The sequence below is a fragment of the Choloepus didactylus genome, chromosome 1 (genome assembly GCF_015220235.1).
Source record: "Choloepus didactylus isolate mChoDid1 chromosome 1, mChoDid1.pri, whole genome shotgun sequence".
Taxonomy (NCBI): Eukaryota; Metazoa; Chordata; class Mammalia; order Pilosa; family Megalonychidae; genus Choloepus; species Choloepus didactylus.
Window position 1 is genome coordinate 143943423 of NC_051307.1, and position 15088 is coordinate 143958510.

At 36.3% G+C, this 15088-nt stretch overlaps 1 protein-coding gene and 1 non-coding gene across 6 annotated transcripts in view; both read left to right on the forward strand.

The window, feature by feature from the left end:
- P2RY14 (purinergic receptor P2Y14) overlaps positions 1-15088 on the forward strand; it is a 56372-nt gene that overhangs the window by 17650 nt on the left and 23634 nt on the right. For 2 of the 5 annotated variants that reach the window (XR_005217812.1, XM_037842531.1), the window contains exon 1: positions 4921-5683. The exons of 2 other annotated variants lie outside the window; for them this stretch is intronic. The gene's annotated coding sequence lies outside the window, so the exon portion shown is untranslated. Of the gene's footprint in view, positions 1-4920; positions 5684-12696; positions 12749-15088 lie in introns of those variants that run through there. One more of the 5 variants, XM_037842546.1, reaches the window with a different exon arrangement.
- On the forward strand, positions 858-964 carry LOC119510934. Its single transcript, XR_005212072.1, has one exon. It is a non-coding gene; the product is annotated as a U6 spliceosomal RNA (small nuclear RNA).

Sequence of the window (15088 nt, forward strand, 5' to 3'; positions counted from 1 at the left end):
TAATAATAGAGGGGCATATAGGAAAGAACTATATACCTATTACAAACTATATACTACAGTTAGTAGTATTTCAACATTTTTTCATAAACAGTAACAAACGTACTATATCAATACTAGGAGTCAACAATTGAGGGGGGTTGGTTAGGGATAGGGGAGGATTAGAGTTTCCTTTTCTTTTTTTCTTTTTTCATCTTTCACTTTATTTCTTGTCTGGAGTAATGAAAAGTTTCTAAAAATTGAACAAAAATTAAGTGTGATGGATGCACAGCTGTATGAGGGTACCCAGGGGCAGGTGATTGTACACTTTGGATCTTTGGATAATTGTATGGTATCTGAACAATCTCAATAAAAATTAAAAAAAAAAAAAAAAAAAAAAAAGCTTTAGCGAAATACTGGGCTTTCAGGAGGTTTTGGGTATTAGAAAATTCTATCGTGACTGGCCAGAGTCTACCTATGTTACCTCACTTAGTGAAAACAAAGGTCCCAGTGTGCCAGACCCAGTTCACTCCTGTGGTGCCACTGTATGATTCAATTAGCATGAATCTCAGTATTTTACCAAACAAAATGGAAGTAATTGTCTTCTTCCTATAACCCCTCAGTTCTTTGGCTGTCAATAAGCTCTTTTTCTCGGATTACTTATTGTTACAGGAAATTGGTCTCCCAAAAGCCTAATCAATTCCACAAGCCAATCCCCCAGCCTGCCTATTTATGATTCAGAGGCTTAAATCTTCTAAGTGTTTGTCTATATTTTTAAATGAATAAAATAAAGGGCCTTGTTTATCAAGTAAAATATAATGTATGACTTCTGGGAAAACTACAAAAAGAGCAGCAAGGCAAAGTATAAGAATCTAATTCAGGTGTTCGCTTCAGCAGCACATATTCTAAAACTGGAACGATACAGAGAAGATTAGCATGGCCCCAGCACAACGATGACATGAAAATTCATGACGCATTCCTTATTTTTTTTGCTAATTTGAATTTTTTTAAAAAAGAACCTAATTTAGCCTTCTGATAGTAGACAAGTTTCAATGAGGAAGACAAAAATGAAAAACACAATTTTGGAAGTGTATATCTATGTCATGTATGTGACTTTTCTAAGAAAGCAATTATTGTAAGCTGCCAAAAGCAAAATGGCTAAAATCCAATAAGCTACTATATCTCTCCAGCATAACATATCAGAAAATTATGAATAACAAGGATTCATCAATACAAATTCTCTCTGCCTGTGGAGCTATAATGCTAAGAAGTATCTACCCAGCAAGAGTTGAATCTTCATAAACATACACCTAGGACTTTACATATGTCTCTAAATGCACCTAATGGCAAAAAGGACTTTTAAACTTATTCATACAAATACAACTGCAAATTAGATAAATGAGGATGATGTTTGGTGCAAATTATAGTATTGAAATTATATTTATATAGCATGATTATATATCTTAATTAATTTTAAATGGGAAAAATAGGCAGCCTGGACCCAAAGGGCAACTGGCCCACATTAGACCAGGTTGGCAAGATGGTCACGAGAGGAGGCTGGGGAAATCGCAGTTCCTTTAAAAGCAAGTGATGAGCCTCAGCTATAAATAATATTTACATAGGTCTAATTACATAAATAAGGGATCTGATTTAGTCAAAACTTGTGAATACATCATCTTGGATCTCCAGGTAAGTAGGGTAAGGAGGGCTAAAATCTTTAATTTTCCACACAAGTAAACACTACTGAAATTCAAGAACTACCAGTTATTTAGAAATATAGGAGTGGATATCTAAAAATAATAGATATAAAGTGCAAAGGGTGGCTACTGGGGCATAGGAATAAGGAGGGTATGGACTGCTATTTTTTCATTGTAAGTTTGGTAAAATTATTTGATTTCTTAAATTATATAAATTTATGACTTCTCATTTTTTATTAAAGAAGTTGTAGTTTTACAGAACAATCAGGCAGAAAGTAGTTTCCATACTCCTCTCACACACACACAGTTTTCCCTATTATTAACACTTTACACTAGTGTGGTACCTTTGTTACAACTGATGAAGTATTATTATTAAATTATTTTTCAGTCCATAGTTTACATTAGGGTTCACTGTTTATGTTGTACAGTTGTTTTGTTTTGTTTTAATTTTTACTCTAGTAAATATATACAACCTAAATCTTCCCATTTTAACCACATTCAAATATACAATTCAGTGGTGTATTACCATTACCACCACCCATTACCAAAATTTTTGCATCACCTCAAAAAGAAAGTCTGTACCAATTAAGCTTTAACACCCCATTTCCTATCCCCACCCCAGCCCAATAGCCTATATTTTAATTTCTGACTCTATGAGTTTGCATATTATAATTATTTTACATAAATGAGATAATACAGTATTTGTCCTTTTGTGTCTGGCTTATTTCACTTAAAAAAACGAATCAAAATTTAAAAGGGGGTATATTAAATGTCTTAAATTTCTTGAGCTCAGAATAGAAGAAAGAAGGAAAAATAGTGGAGATCCTCACTGATCAAATTTATCACCTTGTGTTGGAAAAGATCTTCCTTTAGCACTGGCAATCTGGGATGACAGAGGCCATAGACAGATCACCTAGTGCTCTCACAGATAGGTCAATTGACTGCATGAACAACAGACTGGGGAAGCCTTAGCCAAACATCTGCTTTTCCCCAAAACCAGGAGACACAGCCATGACCTTCTGTGACACAGGGCAAGTCTGAGGATTGGCCTAATTGGACTTCAAATTAAGCACTATAGGAATTCAGATAAGGGAGAGCAATTTATTCTGAGAAGGAAGATACAGAAATGTTCCACAAAAGAGTCTGAGCTGTGTTTTAAGAAATGCACATGAGTTCAACAGATGGAAATGGAAGAAAAGGACCATTTCAGCCTGGGGGAAGAGCCTGACAAAAGCCACAAGTGGGAGAACAGGGGGAATGGGATATGGTCTAAGCTACATGAAAATGCACATCTCATGCTGCTGTTGCCCCACTTCAGCTTGGGGAAGGGGTGCGAGGAGAATGCCTCTTGGGACAATTAGCTCTGTGGTTCCTGACACAGTGCAAAACATAGACATGATCAAGTTAAATACAGTAAAATGGGATGTGTCTCTTAACTAGTTTAAAGGAATATGCCTTCTGTGTTTAAACCGGCCCATCTTACTTGGCAGACACTGCAATTTATTTCAAGGTACAGGATTCCTGTCATGCCCCCAGGTCTCTCCAAGTGCTAGACGATCCCATCAATACTTTTTCCTTGTAATTCCTCAAGAGCTTTAGAATTTGTAAGACTTAGGAAATTTATTTTCAGGCATCTTCAGTTCTCCTTTCAGCTCACAATAAGGGATACCATTGTAAATGGACAAACTCCTTCAGAATTTTTTTTCCTTAGGCACTCTTATATAGTACTTGCTCTTTTCAACATTATGAATCATCATTTTAACCCAATAAAATTGAACCAAGTTTGATCCACACAGCCCTAAATATGGCTTTTGATTAAAGTCTAAATATTTTTTTCTGCATCTGAGCAAGTTCTAACAGCTAGTGAATAACAAATGAACCTATTCCTGCAAATCAAATAGAATAGTTCTAAAGAAAAATGTATTTTTATACCATAGATTACAAGCCTTCAAAAATGAAAGTAAGAATACTTCTATTGCGGCCTTTATCACTATTTAGAAGGCAGTGATGGTAGGAGATGAGGAGTGCCAAATTACAGAGCATCAATCTACTTTGTAGGTAATAGGGCCCCACAAAAGGGACCTGGCTCCACTTGCATCTTAGATGAATCCTGTCATGGGTTGCTGGGGGGCAGGCACTATGGATGGAAAGCAAACTGGAGGTAGAGAGTCCAGGAATAAAATGACCTGGGGTTTGGCAGGAATCATAATCAAGAAACGTTCAGGTTTTTTTTTAAATCAACAGGTTTTGGTGATTGACTAGATTTGAGGGGATGAGATGGTGAAGGAGAATTTAAAGACTTTTAGCTTAGGTGGCCGTAGATGGTGGCACGACGAAGTGAGAAAATGACACACCCACACACACAATGAAATAAAGTACTCAAGAAGCATCTGGATGGAAATGTACAAGGGACAGCAGCGTACATACATGCATAGGTGAGGAGAGAGGCTGGGCAGGACAGCATAAGAACTGGCAGGGCAGGGAGAGGACAGAGGAAGGCAAGAGCATAGGGCTCAGGATATGATCCATAGAAACCAACATTTAAGGGTGAACTCTTAGCGATGATGGTACAAGAACAGTGAGTAGTGCCACAGGAGAGGATACAAGAAGACTGAATAATCATCAAATGCTGCTTAAAACCAAATCATGTATTTAAAATGCCCACTGGATTAAGCAATGGGCAATGAAGAGTTTTGGGGCAGTTTGAGAGAAGTGCATGGGAGCAGATGACAGAGGAAAATGGATTGCAGAGTGAATGGGGAAGTGGAGTCAGCAAACGCAGACAATTTCCCACAAAGTCTAGATGAGGAGATAAAGGTACAATTGGGATGGCTGCCAGTAAAGGGAACTTACAGTCAAGAGAGCGTTGAAGGTTTTTGTTTATTTCGTTAGATAATGATAAGCACGGTTGATAATGAGCATGCTTCTCTAAGACAAAGGGGGAAGACACTGGCAAAATGAGTGAAGTTCACAATATAGGCCCCAAACTAGATTAATTCAAAGTAGATGGAGAATAGGAGACTCAAGTCCTCTTCCTGAGAGATGTGATTATGATTGCATTAATCCAGAGTAAAATTTAAGGGCAAAAAATTTCAGCAACAATTTGTTAAATAAGGAAATAAGCAGAAATCAGAAGCAAGTAACAGAAACAGGGTACCACCTCCAAAACTAGATTTAAGTGGAGGGGGTAACATGGAAAAAGATGAGAGACTCAAATGCTCTAATTCAAGCTTGGGAATGTGTCAAGATTAAAGCTGGAGTAGACAAGGCACTCAGGCATCAAGTCCACCCCATGGACCAGGGTTATGCTAGAGAGGTAAATCACCCAAGTCCAAAGGAGACAGGCCAGAGTTCTTTCAATATCTCTCCTCATCTTATAGTTATTTAACCCTTCACTGATCAGGATTCTCAGGTTAACACTTGCACAGCCTTCCCACTGCTTCCCCTGGTGCTGACAGTGAGAAATGCTCAGGTTTGTTTTATTCTCAAATATTTTTCATACTTTTTCCAACAAGTTTCACAGAGTTAGTTAAAGCTATGTGAATTACAACTTGAAAACACTTCCTAATAAATACAGAAGCTATTATTACAACTGTTTCACAGGAAAAGGTCACAGCCAGGCATGGGAAACATCTCTCCTCCCGACGGCTAACGCTCACTTGCTCATTCTCGCTCTCCCTCTCCAGTTGTATACTACTTACTGTTTGGTCAAGCTTTGATAATTTGTGACCTTAAGCACAAATCAGATCCAACTTATATAAGCAGATGTTAGAGCTGAGCTCCAAAAAGTACTGGACATCTGTAGCGCTTGACATTCAAGCATTTGGCAAGATGTCAACATTTCATAGAGCACTTTAAATGTTTTGGTTTGAGAGCTAATGCAGCATTTCCCACTGGTGAACACAAGCAGTCCAGGCAGAAAGTAAAGTATGTTTCCCTCAACATCAGATGTTCCACTCATCTGCTGATCCGATCTTACCTACAGAGACCATAAAAGACTGGAAAAAACGGTAAGTAAGAAAGCTCCATCCAATGCAGAGGATATTTAAAGAATGTTTGTGATTCCAATGTAAAATGGCTTTTTGTGCTCTCAACCTCCTAAATTCACATATTTTAATAGATGGTGGGACAAGTGACAGATTTACAAATGAGATCTGACTTCTCCAAGTTCAAAGAATAAACTAAGTCCAGTTAACTTTTACCTGTAAAAATTCTTTTTTAATTTCATGGTGTGATTTTTTCCCCCTTGCAGCTGCGTGTGCATCACCTTTAAGAAATATCAGTTTTTAAAAACTGGTAAACTTATTGCTTGCAAAATATAAGATAGTAATGTGTGTCTGTGGATAGGGAGTAAAAATCAATTTCTGATATGGCAAAGTGCACCAATACAGCTGGGTTATGATGTAATCCTTAAAGCAAAGGCAGTCCAATAAAGATATTAAAACTCTGGAGGAAATTAAAAAAAAAAAAAAAAAAGAAGTTTTTGGTTTTAGAGTACAAAAGGCCACAACCCCACAAAAAGTGAAATACTTCATATGAAGAAAACCTTAAAGTCTTCTCTGAAACCCTAAAAGCCTTGGCTACTGGTGTGGATTTGATGGTGAGTAACAATTTATTTTCAAAGGAAAGAAACAAGTCTTATATTTGCTCTTTTACTTTTACTAATGTCTTCGGTCTTGATTTTGATCATTGCCTTGATTCTTAACTTCTGATTTCTTCCTCAGAGATTTAACAAACACTTAAATATCAAGTACTCATAGTGTTTTAGTTTTAATTTGTGGATGGCATGGACAAAGAATATAACTTGTGAAAACTTACTCTACTGTTTTGTTTTTCTAGAAACTACATAGCAAATTCCATAAAATCTAGAGTAATAGATAATTTTAAAACTTAATTCATGCTTAGAATCTACTTGTTATATTTCCCTGCGAGGGAAATTTAAGAAAAAAAAAAAAAAAAAACACCTCCATTTTTCTGGAAAAACTATGAACAGGGCAACTGAAGAAAAGCAGAGATTGAAAAAACAGTTTATTAAGTACAGCCATATCTCCCCAAAAATTTTTAAAACATAAAATCTAATATCTTTAAAAATCTGTGAGTCTTCAACAAAATAACTCTCTAAATGGAGAAACTGCAAGTTTTAAATCTAATTCATTTTTATACCTATTAGCTTTCTAGCCAGATTTCCCCATTTAAATATATTCCACTTAACATAATTAAAATGAGTAGACTAGCACTGCCAACTCCCCTTTCCATTCTAGCCAACTCTCTACACCAGCCACACCCATTATAGGGGAAGACTATTGCCTTTAGTGTTTCATCAACACAGAACATTAGAAAGGCTTCTAGCAGTCTGTACATGGAATCAAGATAGCCTGAGGAAAAAAATTCAGAGTAAAAGGTTGTTTTTAAGAATAGAACCAAGATCTAGGCTTACTTGCTTTTTTGCCATATACCCTTTGGTATTACTATATACATATATATCTTTATATATATGTGTATGTATATATGTATCTTCATATATATATTTTACTATTCATGTGAAATTTTACTACTTTTAAATATAAAAATAGCATTAACCATTTGAAAGTCATTTTTGAAAGTAAAAAAGTCAAATATCAGCAATTTCATATGACTCAAGCTAATAAAAAGAAAAGATGCAGTCTCAAACGGCAATCCCAGAAGTCGAGGCACAAGGAGAAAACCACTAATGATATTTTACATAATTTTTGTATTATAGCAATATCCAGGGCTTTTGATTAACAATTCCAAGCACTGAGCCCCATGGGTACAGTCCTTCTCCACTTTTAAAACCCTTGTACAAATGCTGTCATCTCACTGGGTAATTCCAGCAACCAGGTTACAATGGAAAGGGCCTGCTAGTATTGTCTCTGTTTTACCTACTAGGAAACTGAGGTCCAGAAAGATTCAGTCATGCTGTCACATCGCATGTTCAAGTTGGTGGACTGAGCTATCGGGGGAGGGGGGTCAGGGTATGATGGAATTCTGTGTATGGGGTTAGTATTGTTTTTGCAACTGTTCCTATAACTTTGAATTTATTTCAAAATAAAAAAATAAAAAAAAGAAAGATTCAGTGACTTGAGCAGTATGGTGCAGGTAAAAAAATGTCAAAGATGGAACTTGAAGGAAAAAGCTTTTTAGCTTCAAACCCATGACTTTTCACCTACCACTCCTTATCTCTGACCTAAGGAGATTAAAGTATCCATTAAAAATTGGAATTTGTAGATAAATACCAGTCTATGTGCATGAGTGTGCAGGACTGGTCTTTCTCTTAACTAGCTGTTTACACAACAATGGCAATAATCACATTGTATAAAATAGTCAATATTATTAGGACTCGGATTTTTAGAGGCAAACGTGCATGGTGGAAAAAGCTGGGGCTTTGCAGATAAACAGCTGAATCTGAATCTGCTCTGACCTTGAGCCACATGTTTTGTTGTTACTGTTCTTTTAGCACTTTAGCTCTTTGACACTCCTCTGTTCTATCACCAAAAAATAAACCACGATAAAGCTATCACCCCAAAGAACGAATGAGATGCTGAGACATGCATACAGTACCTGGCGTATAACAGTTCCACAGTAAAAGTGAGATTCCCTTCTCATCACTGCTAATAACATTAAGTTAGAGGTAGAACAGGCAAGAGTAAAATCCCATAGGGAACTGTTAAGGTTGGAATCTAAGACTTGGGAGGTCAAAAAAGCTCACAAAAATAAGACTCTTCAGGGCCCAGGTCCCCTCACTGAATTTATGAACTCTCAGCAACAACTGGCAGAAACATCTTTCTCAAAGCTCCAGAAAATAGTTAAAGGACTGCAGTAACAGGAGCAAGAAAAAAGCTACTTGAAAGCAGGAGGACATACTGGTGCCTGAGTGGCCCTACCCACACCCCTCACCCCCACTGGCTCACTGCAGAGCCGGCCCCTGCTCCCAGCCTGGACCCCTGGGCCCGGTTCTGGAAACAGCAGAGTAACCCTCTTAACTACTGGCAGTGGCCTGAGGAACTCAGAACTTGCCCTGAATATAAACGCAGCTCAAGGAGCTCCACTACCCAATGTTGTGGGAGAGCAGTCAAATCGTGTTGCCCGGGACAAGGGATTGCTGGCTGTAGGCCATACAGTGCAGTACCCAGGAAACCATTTCCCAGGGAAGAGGGGACACTTGGAACCATGTAAACAGGGGAATTCCTAGGGCTACACAAGCACATCCAAGACAAGATGCATGTGGAGAAAGGATCAGGGAAGACCCTACACTTTGGCCTGGCACTATTCTCTAAATACCATGTATGGATAAGTCCTGAAGGAGAGTGCTCACACAGGCCAATCTGCAGGGACTGAGAAAGGTGTTTTCTTTTTCCCTTTTTCCGCCTTAGCTCCTGGCATTCAAGAAAAGCTCTGTTATAACACTAGCTAGATACAAGCTTAAGGAACAGACACCTGAGAGTCTAAATTCCAGTGATAACACATTAATATCAAAACATCCAGGATTCAACACAGGAAACAAAACATACAAAGAAACAGGAAGCAATGACCTAGGCAAAAGCGAGGATTAAAACATTAGAAACCACCACTGTATATGAATATATCTCAATAAAATGAAGATTAAAAAAAAAAAAAAAAAAAAAAAAGACATAATGCTGAGCAAAATAAGCCAGGCACAAAAAGAGAAATATTGTATGTTACCACTAATGTGAATTCTGTGAAAAATGTACAATGTTTTATACTGTAGAATGTAGGGGACCTAGAGATACCAATTAGTGGAGGGGGAATGATAATCTAATAAGAACAAATAAACTATGGAGGGTAATCTCAATGTTATGGGAATGCTCAGGAATGATTATGGTTTGTAAACTTTCTTGGATATAGTAAGATCATGTTGGAAGCAATAGAGTTATTTTAGGTTTTTTTTTTCTCTTATGCCTTTGTTTTCTTAGGGGTTGTTAATTTTCTTGGGGTATGGTAGGAACATGTTGGAAGCAATGTAGTTATTTTAGATTATTTGTTTTTCTTACTCCTCTGTTTGGACATGGTTTATTAATTTTCTTGGGGTATGGTAGGAACATATTGGAAACAAAGTAGTTATTTTAGGTTATTTGTTTTCCTTAATCCATTGCTTTGTTTGAAATGTGGGGTTTTTTTGGTTGTTGTTTGCCTGTTTGTTTTTAATTTTTTGATAAACAAAGTTAAAAAATTGAAAAAAAATCAGTAGAAAAATGGGAGTAAAAACTAAATGACAAATAGGGTGGGATGGGGGGATGGTTTGGGTATTCTCTTTTCACTTTTATTTTTTATTCTTATTCTGATTCTTTCTGATGTAAGGAAAATGTTCAGAAATAGATTGTGGTGATGAACGCATAACTATATGATCATACTGTGAACAGTTGATTGTATACCATGGATGACTGTATGGTTTGTGAATATATTTCAATAAAACTGAATTAAAAAAAATAAATAAATAAAAAACATAACCTGTTAAAAAAAAAAAAAAAAAAAGAAACCACCACTGAGGAGGACCAGACCTAGTATATACTAGACAAAGACTTAAACAAAATGATCCTAATTATGCTGAAAGAGCTAAAGGAAAACAGGGACAAAGAACTTAGGGAAATAAGGAAAAATACAGATGACACAAAGAGAATATCAATAGAGAGATGGATATTATGAAAAAGGAACCTAACAAAGCTGAAGACCACAGTAACAGAAATTAAAAATTCCCTGCAGGGTTTAAGGGCAGAATGGAGCTGGTGGAAGAAAGAATCAGAGAACATGAAGACAATTGAAATCATCCAGTCTGAGGAAAAAGAAGAAAAAATAAAAAAAGTGAACAGTACCTGAGGACCCTGTGGGACAACATTAAGCATACCAATATATGCACTGTAGAGTCCCAGAAGGAGAAAAAGAAAGAGAAAAGGGTGCAGAGAGAATATTCAAGGAAATAATGGCAGAAAACTGCCAAAATTTAACAAAAGGCATGAATATACCCATCCAAGAGGTTTCACAAACTCCAAACAGGATTAACCCAAATAGACCCATGCTATGACATATTATAATCCAACTGTCAAATTCCAAAGAGAAAGAGAGAATTCTGAAAGCCACAGGGGAGAAGTAATGTATCATGCACAAGGGACTCTCGATAAGATTGTGTCAACTACTCATCAGAAACCATGGAGGCAAGAAGGCAGTAGGAAGACATAGTTAAAGTGCTGAAAGTAAAAAAACTGCCAACCAAGAATTCTAAATCTGGCAAAACGGTCTTTCAAAAAGGAGGGAAAGATTAAGACATTCAGACTTGTCATCACTAGACCAGCCCCACAAGAAATGCTAAAGGGAGTTCTTCAGGTTGAAAGGAAAGGATGCTAGACAACTGATTAAAGCCACATGAAGAAGTAGAGATCTCTGGTGACAATAATGACGTGGTATATATAAGATAATGATGTGGTATATATAAATGCCAGTATTATCACATTTCTGGTTTGTAACTCCACTTTTCACTCCTACACTATCTAAAAGACAAAAGCATAAAAGGTAATGATGAATTAGTGGTTTGGGATTCACTATGTATAAAAATGTAACTTGTGCCAAAAACTACATTAAGGGGGTTGGGCAGAGGGATACAGAAACATAATTTGTGATATTAAACTAAGAAGTTAAGTTGGTATCAAAGCAAACAAGATTGTTACAGATTTAGGATGCAAAATTTAAGCCCCATGGTAACTACAAAGAAAATATTGGAGAATATGCAAGCTTATTGAGGTATAAATTAAAATACAGGTTGCTAGGGGCAGGGGACAGGGGGAATGGGGAGTTAGTGTATAATGGGTATAGGGTTTCTCTTTGGGGAAATGACAAAGCGTTAGTAATGGAAGGTGGTCAGGGTACCACAATATTGCAAATATTATTAATTTCAGTTAATGTTATGCTGGCAAGTGGTTGAGATGAGAAAGTTTGTGGCATATATGTTTCCCCACTTTAAAGAAAAAAAAAAGCAACACAAGAGACAATGATAATTAAATGTAATACATGATCCTGGATGGGATCTAGCAAGGGAGGAGAAAAGGCTCAAAGGGATAGTTTGTGGACATATGAAAAACTTGGAATATAGACTATAAGCTTTATAACAATGTTAAATTTCTTGACATTTACAACTGCACCGAAGTTGGTTACATAAGTGGTTATCCTTATTCCTAGGAAATGTACATGGCAGTGTTAAATGTTCAAGGAGCATGATGTATACGACCTACACTTAAGTGTTCATAAAATGAATGACAGACAGATGCATAGATAGAATAAAGCAAAGTGTCAAATGTTAAAACTGGTCAATCTGTGCATCACTAGTGGCTAGGGGTGTGCTGGAGTTTTCTATATGGCATTTGCATCATTTTGGTAACTGTCCTATAAGTTTGAAATTAGTTCAAAATAAACAGTTAAAAAATAATAATGATTTATCTCCTATCATTCTCAGAGAAAACTAGGGTGGCGCCAGTAGACAAGTAGTAAAGTCTCTCAACACGTATCCACTGAGTGCCAACTACCCCCAGTTATCTACATTTTAAACAAGCCACTGCTTCTTGGTTAGGAGGATGGGCTTTTATGATAGGGAGGTCTGGAGATCTGTATCAGGACCTGTGAGCCACAGGGGTGGGAGCTAGATATAGAAACGAGGTGGGAGAAAGACACAAGAGTTATTATTTGCTTGATTCACATGTTTGATGGATAGATGGATGGATTATGGAACAAATAAATGAATGGAAAAGAAAAAAATGAAGTGAAAGGTGGCTGATCAGGAAGTAGGGGTGATGGACTGAGAAGATTTATATATATTTTTTTACTTAACTACTTTTCATAAAAGTCTTTCCTTTTTTTGGTATTAACAGTCAGTTCAGTGTACACAGAGATGGATTAAGGGCTGAAATGTTAAAACAAGCATCCTAACCAAAAGCATCTCTTTATAGAAAATATAGATAAGTATCTTTCAACCATTACTTTTCTAATTTTTTGGTCACAGGATACCTTTGGCTCTTCAAAATTACTGAGGACATCAAAAAGCTTTTGTTTATGTGAGTTTTATCTATCAATATTTAATGTATTAGAAATTTATAAAATATTTATTTTTAATTAAAATAGCATCACATATTAATATATTTTTATGAAAAATAACTACATTTTCCAAAATACATAAGAAATGAGTTAGAAAAGTGGCATTACTCTATATTTTTGCAGATCTCTTTACTATCCAGCCTAATAGAAAAAGCTGGATTCTCACACCCACTTCTGCATTCAAACTCTTACAAAATGATGTGGTTTTGGCTTAAAATATAATGAAGAAAACCCAGTCTCACACAGATATATAAAAGAAAAAGGAAGAAATATTTAACAGCCTTGGGGATTTTCTTCTTTGTTACCACACCAAAATTCAACAAGTAGTGATTTCTTAAAGGTTCACTGCAATATAGAAAGTGAAACCATATACATGAATATTTTATACTCTATTATATTAAAATCCTTTGGTCTCCCTTGTTATTTGAACGGAATGGATTTTTTTTTTTAACCTATGATTGATTTTACAACTTCATAATATGTATTCATGTAGAATTTCAAAGTATAGACATTTTCATTATACAGTATAAAAAAATCATTTTTATTAACATTGTCACTGACCTCAGTCTAAGTATTGGGAAGCTGTCAAGCTCAGTGGTAGACACAAGTTTTCCAAACTCTAATTTTCTTTTTAATGCTTGAATTTTATCATCAACAAATACTGCTGACATTTTCCTTGAAGTGAAAGCTCAGTTCATTCATTATTGAGAAATTCTCAAATACCCCTGTCTGAATTACTGCAGTTTGCATGTTATTCTTTACGTGAAAAATGCTGTTCCATGAAAAAAGCATCTAGTTCACCTCTCAACTCAGTCACACAAGTGTTTTTCCTCTAGACAACCATCACGTGCAGATGAAGTGCTTTATGTGTAATTCCTATTTGTTCACACAAAATATTAAAAACCTACATATTAAGGGTTGAGATTAAATAATATTAGTAATTTTTACTGCTTTACCAAGAAATTAAGTGAAACTTAAGAGTGCCTGTTAATCTATGAGTGCATGGCAGTAAAGTACACCAACTACAAGACAGTTTAGTGCACTGCCTCGATTTGTGCTAAGGCACCAGCAGTTTGTTTTGTGCACCATGACTTTTGTTCCATCAGTGTTCTAGTTTGCTAATGCTGCCAGAATGCAAAACACCAGAGATTGATTGGCTTTTATAAAAGGGGGTTTATTTGGTTACACAGTTACAGTCTTAAGGCCATAGTGTCCAAGGTAACTCATCAACAATTGGGTACCTTCACTGGAGGATGGCCAATGGTGTCCGGAAAACCTCTGTTAGCTGGGAAGGCACGTGGCTAGCATCTGCTCCAAAGTTCTGGTTTCAAAATGACTTTCTCCCAGGACATTCCTCTTTAGGCTGCAGTTCCTCAAAAATGTCACTCTCAGTTGCTCTTGAGGCATTTGTCCTCTCTTAGTTTCTCTGGAGCAAAAGTCTGCTTTTAACAGCCATCTTCAAACTGTCTCTCATCTGCAGCTCCTCTCTCAGCTTCTGTGAATTCTTCAAAGTGTCCCTCTTGGCTGTAGCTCCTTTTCAAAATGTCACTTTTAGCTGCACTGAGTTCCTTCTGTTTGTCAGCTCCTTTATATGGCTCCAGTGATTTAATTTAGACCCACCCTGAATGAGTGGGGGTAACACCTCCACGGAAATTATCCAATTAGAGTCATCACCCACAGTTGGGTGGGGCGCATCTCCACAGAAACACTCAAAGGATTTCAGTCTACTCAGCACTGATACGTCTGCCCACACAAGATTACATTAAAGCATATGGCTTTTTCTGGGGGACATAATACATTCAAACCAGCACAATCAGTATAAATGTCAATGCAGTGAAAAAGCAAATAACAGCTTAATATCATTATGAAAATGTATTTGACCTAATGGACCCCTTGAAAAAGTCTCAGGAATACTCAAGGTTCAGCAGATCACATTTTGAGAAACTATGTTCTCAAAACTTTCCTTAAGAAATAAAAATCACTAATTACTAAAAAAAAAAAAAAAAGCTAATTTGATGTTATTAAAATTAAAAACTTTTTCAAAAGACACCCTTAAAAGTGAAAATGTTACAGTGTAAGAGACACTACTCACAACATACACTATAAATAAAATCGGTATCAATAATATTTGAACAATTCCTACAAAACACTAAGAGCACAAACAACCCAAGAGAAATTGGGCAAGAGACATGACTAGACATTTCAGAGAAATAGCCAATAACATATGAAAAGATGCTTGCATTATTAATGATCATGGAAATGCAAGTCAAGACCACGATTTTCGTAAGAAAATCTTTATA